Source organism: Saimiri boliviensis, chromosome 14 (assembly GCF_048565385.1).
Source record: "Saimiri boliviensis isolate mSaiBol1 chromosome 14, mSaiBol1.pri, whole genome shotgun sequence".
Classification (NCBI taxonomy): domain Eukaryota; kingdom Metazoa; phylum Chordata; class Mammalia; order Primates; family Cebidae; genus Saimiri; species Saimiri boliviensis.
The window spans coordinates 23730313-23736447 of NC_133462.1; the positions used below are offsets into that span (position 1 = coordinate 23730313).

The following is a 6135-nucleotide window of genomic DNA, read 5'->3' on the forward strand; positions in this document are numbered from 1 at the left end:
TTGCTCCAAGAAACCACTACCAGATCCGCTGTTTTCAGGTTTCTTTCTCTCTACGGGAAAGGGCTGCTTCCTTATCTTATCTCCATGCTAAAACATCCTCTGCAGGGCGGAAGTGAGAGACGAGTCGATCAGAGTTCCTACATGGTCACTCAAAGATGGGAGGTCCAGGAACTTGCCCACCAGGTGTCTGGCTGACACTCCAAGAGTTCAGGGGTGTCAGTTTGCACTGCTCCAGAAGCTGACCCTGAACAAGGATCTCATTGGGTGCATTTGTCTTCTGTTTTGGAATCACTGTAAATATCATATGCAGATGAAAATGGATGTAGCTAGAGTTTTTTTTTGACAATTTTTTTTTTTTTTTATAGATCAGAAGAATTAAAATTGTCTTCTCTTCGGAATGTCCCTGATGGGAAAAGTAGTTTCTTTCTTTCCTCCTTCACAATGTGCCACCATGATGGGAGAAGTTTGAGACACAATGTCTTGAAAGTGGCCTCAGATGTTAACTGTTCTACCTTTTTCTCAAAGGTGGCCAAACATGAAGATGAAAGCCAGGAGGTTGCCTTCAAGGGAAGGATATGTGGAAGGACTCATGGGACCTCCTGGTCATTGTGGCTAGTAGTAGCTCACAAAGTGGGGATATGTGAACTCTGGTTTTCATGACTGTGCAGATTCATGATTGCACAGAGGCTCTGAACCAGCTCAGCACCCAATGGACATCCAATCTGTTGCCATATTGGCCGATTCAAAACATCCAGTGAAGTTCTGCTAAATTCTCGGGTCATGGCCAGATCCTAGCAGCCTTGACTTTCCTCATTAGATATACCTCAAACATGAGAAGCCGAGTCACTGTCTTTCACCACTCACTGGACACGTCTTCCTTACCTTGGAGTGTGGTAAAAGGTTCTTTGTTGCTGGGCACAGTGACTCACACCAGTAATCTCTTCAGGTGGCTGAAGCGGGAGGGCTGCTTGAGGCCAGGAGATAGAGATCAGCCTGGGCAACACTGTGAGATCCTGTCTCTAAACTAAAAAGAAATTACCCAGGCATGGTGGTGTGCACCTGCAGTTTCAACTACTTGGGAGGCTGAGGCAGAAGAATCTCCTGAGGCCAGGGATTCAAGGCTGCAGTGAGCTATGATCATGCCACTGCACTCAAACCTGAGTGACAGAGCAAGAAGACCTTGTTTCAAAAAAAGAAAAATGTTCTTTGCAAGATGCCCAGACAAGTTGCTGCTGGTCACTCTGGCTCAGGTGTTCAATCCACAGACTCTCCAGATCATGACAATGTGACAGTCTTTGAGGCCAAACGAAGCAACTCTAGCCAGTCCCCACTGAACTTGAGAGTCTTTTATTTATTTATGTTTTTTTTTAAGATGGAGTCTCGCTCTATCACCAGGCTGAAGTGCAGTGGTGTGACCTCAACTCACTGCAACCTCTGCCTCCTGGGTTCAAGTGATTTTGCTGCCTCAGACTCCCAAGTAACTGGGACTACAGGCACGTGCCACCACACCCAGCTAATTTTTGTACGTTTAGTAGAGACTGGGTTTCACCATGTATTTTTAGTAGAGATGGGGTTTCCCCATGCTGGCCAGGATGGTCTTGATCTCTTGACCTTGTGATCCGCCCACCTCAGCCTCCCAAAGTGGTGGGATTATAAGCATGAAACACTGCACCCGGCTGAGAGTCTTAAAACATTGTTGGGCAAACAGACACCATGGCCTGGCCTGCTCGTTCTTCCAGGGCACTTGCACTGACTCCTAAGGAGGAATCAGGCAAGATCTTCTGGAGGGGCTGGTCTTAGAAGAGGAACACAGTGAGGCCCCAAATAATCACACCATAAGCTACGTGTTTCAGCCTTACACTGTGTCGAGGAGGGCCTTATGGCTGGGCCATGAGAGATGTTCTAAAGTTTGGAAGGACATGGAGAGAAAGATGGAGAAACTCAGGGCAGAAAAGAAGCTTAGAAGTTTTTCTTCACTCCCAAATAGATGATGAAGAGCCTCTGTGGTTTTGCATTTCAACCTGTGAAATACTGGTGACACGAGGTCTGAGAAAAATAATCACTTCTAGGAGTGAGGTTTCCGCACTCAGGTTCACATTGCCATCAACTGCTCTCACCTTAGTTCTCTTTAGGGAATGGGAAGAGTCTGTACCGTCTCTCCTTCAGTTAAGCTCAGCAAGTATCTACTGAGAAGGTTCACTCACTGCCAAAATTCAGGGGCCCTGTGGAGACGAACGGAGCCCATCTGGCCTTTAAGAGGTTCTCAGTTTCTCAGTCTAGGAGGTGGAAAGATTAGATGAATGCAGAGTGAACTCCAGGCAACAAGGACTTCCGGAAAGATTCTTCCCTTCTCATCCCTAGGTCTCAGCCCCAAAGCCATCCTCTCCAGAGGCCATCCTCATGAAGTTCTGCTCTATCCTTAGGTCATGGCCAATGCCCACCCACCTTGACTTTCCTCATCAGATAAACCCAAGCAGGAGAAGCCAAGTCCCCACCCACTAGACATGTCTTCCTTACCTTGACAAGGTAAAAGGGGTAAAAGGTGATTTGTTCACATGGCTTCCTATCAGCAATCTTCCTGCCCTGCCGCCCTCTTCACTCCCTTCGTGAGCGTTTTACAATCTGAAGTGTTATGTGCACCTCACCGTTTACTCCCTGTCTCACCCCTAAATGTAGATTCCCTGGGAGCAGAGATCACATCTGCCTGTCTGCATTTCTCATTACTCTAAGAGAGCATGGGTTCTACGATATGTGTCAAATGAATGAATCCAGGTACTTAATACAAATCTGCTAAAGTACTTTGATTGAGCATCCAAATGGTTGGCATCATGGGTAACTCCTGCAAGAGAAAGCTCCTTGATTTCAGGACTGGCTTTTGCAGGTGATTAGAATTTAGACAGGCTGAGAAGAGAAGGTGGAGAGTTGACCTGCCAGGCAAGTAGAGGAAAGGATATGTGAATACACAGAATATTTATGCAGAGTAGACTGTGGAAAAAGCCCTGCCCCAGGGAATAAGGTGAAAATCCTCTGGGACTATGCCGTCAACCTGCAGCCCCTCTGAAAGCCAGTTCTCCATTTCACCAAAGATGTCAATGACCTGGCTGACACGTCTCAGAAGATTTATTGACATAAGAGACACCATTCTAAAGACTTGGCCCAGGATCACACATCAAACCTGCAAGTTTGAAAGGATTAGAAACATACTTGGGGCACATATTTCATCTTGACTCTAGACTTAATTAAGATATTGCTAGAGCAATACCATAGACAAGCAAAGAGCTAGCACTTAATCCAGCCCTCCCCCATCCCTGTAAAAAAATAAAATAAATATGGATTGCATGGAGTGAAGTATTCATAATTATTTTATGCGGAAGGGAAAAAAAAAACAAATGAAGAGGTACCAGAAGCTCATGTCATCAATTTCACAGATTTAGGTTTAATCAGAGCACCTTTTAATGCTAAAACACCAGTCTCTTTATTCTAAGATGTTTGTAGGTATCATCAAATCAATATCAGTTGAAATACTCTTTAATGATGTGATCATTTCAAAATTAGACTAATTTTAATTAGCAACCAAAGCGGTTTTGGAACAGAAAACCTGTAACTTTCTCAGCTGATCCAGGCTTCTGCTAACATTAAGAGTTTTCCTAGGGGGGAAAAAGGCAGGATTTAACTTCCAATGAACATTAATCCTAATTTTTCCCAGCACCCAAGTTACTCTCCGGTAGTAAGTTAAGTTCCTAAGAAAGCTCTTGACCTTTTAAAAGTCTCTGGGGTGCTGTTGGGGGCCTACTGAAATCTATTACATGTGTTCTTCCCAGACAGTCACAAGACGGAAGGAGAAACTCTCCAGGAGCTTCTCAAGTCTAGAGTCCTTGACCATCCTGTGGAGTTCTCTGAAGAAATTCCACCCACTCTTGGCTTTCTCCATTTCATCAGTTTCCTATTTCCCTGGAAACCCAGAACTGCAGGCTCAAGGACCAGATTCAGGTCTTGCTTGATAATGCTTCATTGTGTCACATGATTGACCTACGTGATGCTTTTGGGGAAACGCCTGCCTTAGATGTCTTTATTTAAACAATGAAAAATTTCACCCAAGAGCTAGCTTTCTTGCTCCTTTGATAAGCTGATAGATCTGAGTCATAAGACCTGGTCTCCTCTCCAGCACACCTTTCCAAAAGAGCCTTGATTCTGCTCAGTTATTTTCCTGGCCTTGGAAGCATCCACAGCCTTCTAAGCCAATCAGCATGGCTTTCTTCTGGGGCGTTACTGGTCCAAGTGTGGCAAGCGACCTGGGTGCATCCAAGCAGAATGAAGGAAACAACTTATAATATCCTGTGATTGGAGAAACAGTTATTCTTGTTCACCTGGAAAGAGAATGAGAGACAGCATCAGTCCTGGCTGCAATGGACCATCCACCAGCAATCGCATGCACTGTCAGCCAGAGGATGGAGCCAAAGCTGACCTCAAAAAAGAAAGACCTAGATACCCAGGGGAATTATTGAGCCTCTACTAGAATATGCATCAAGCCCGGTATCTCTGAAGATCCCGTTATGTGAGAGAAAAACATTTCTGTATGTGTGAACTCAGCCGGAGTTAGCACGTGTGCTCTCGGCTGGTAGAGCAAACCTAACTGTAAGCTGGGAAAAGGACCCACATCCTCCCTGTCATACTTATCAATTACGGCACCTGTTGGTGGAGTTTCATCTCCCTGACACCTGAGTTCCTTGACGTTCATCTTTATGCTTGCAATGTTGCATTTACAGAAAAAAAAGTCAGAGGAATGTGAAGCATGGCTTGTACCCGTGCCATTATCAAAAATGGAAAAATAAGACCTGGATTAAAGAGGCTATTTCAAGGAAAAGAAGAGAAAGTATTTCTCTTATCCCTGACCTGTGTCACTCACTTATGTTACCTGCCAGGCCCCTGGAGGTACAGTCATGCATCACTTTGCCATGGTTACACATTCTAAGAAAGGCATCCTTAGGCAGTTTCGTCGCGTAAATATCATAAGGGAAACTTACATACATGTAGATGGCAGTGCCGGCTACACACTTAAGCTGAGTGTGATAGCCTATGGCTCCCAGGCTACAAAGCTGTATAGCATGTTACTGTACCAATTACTAGAGTCATTTGTAACATAATGGTAAAGATTTGCGTATTCAAACATATCTAAACATAGAAAAGATACAGTAAAAATATACTATGAAACATAAAAAATGATACACTTGTATAGAGTCCTTACTATGAATGGAACTTGCACACTGGAATTTGCTTTGGGTGAGTCAGTGAGTGGTGAGTGAAGGTGAAGGCCTAGAACATGACTGTATAAGACTCTAACCTTAATCAGCAACATAGGTTCATGCCTGTAATCCCAGCACTTTGGGAGGCCAAGGCGAGTGGAACACTTGAGGTCAGGAGTTTGAGACCATCCTGGCCAACATGGCGAAACCCTATCTTTACGACAAATACAACAAAATTACCTGGGCATGGTGGCATGTGCCTGTAGCCCCAGCTACTCAGGAGGCTGAAGCAGGAGAATTGCTTGAACCCGAGAGATTGAGGCTGAAGTGAGCTGAGATCATTCCAGCCTGGGCAACAGAGAGAGACTGTAAAAAACAAAACAAAACAAAACAAAACAAAAAACACGACAACAACAACAACAACAACAAGCCACATACACTTGGGCTATGCTATATTTATATTTAAAAAAATCAATCATGCTACGACATCCCAATGGCTATGATATCACTAGGTGATAGGAATTTTTCAGCTTCATAAGAACCTTATGGCACCATCATTGTTTATGAGTCCATCATTGACAAAAATGTCATTATTCAGTGCATGATTGTATTTTAATTGGTGGCCATTGGTCTGGTAGTAATTCAACAGACCTCTATAAGGCATGCACCATAGTGTCCTATATATGATATTGTTGCTGGGATCAAGTGTCCATCCTCAGGGTTCTTGCCATCTTTCAGTGACATGTGCTACCCTAGCTGGTCCACAGGGGACGCATCTAGCGTCACCATCGTATCCTGGTGGCTGAACAGCAATGGCGCAGGGTCACCCTGATTGAGCCAGAGCCATCCTGCAATAACCCTGTCACCCCACGGGGAGACTTCACATCCACCC

General features: G+C 44.6%; 1 long non-coding RNA gene across 2 annotated transcripts in view; it reads right to left on the reverse strand.

Annotated features, from left to right (window-relative positions):
• Positions 1 to 3416: 3416 nt before the first annotated feature.
• LOC141581006 (uncharacterized) overlaps positions 3417 to 6135 on the reverse strand; it is a 19824-nt gene continuing 17105 nt past the window's right edge. For both annotated transcript variants that reach the window (XR_012513403.1, XR_012513402.1), the window contains 2 exons: positions 5484 to 5591; positions 3417 to 4367 (listed from right to left, as the gene is read on the reverse strand). This is a non-coding gene — a long non-coding RNA (uncharacterized LOC141581006). The remainder of the gene's footprint in view (positions 4368 to 5483; positions 5592 to 6135) is intronic.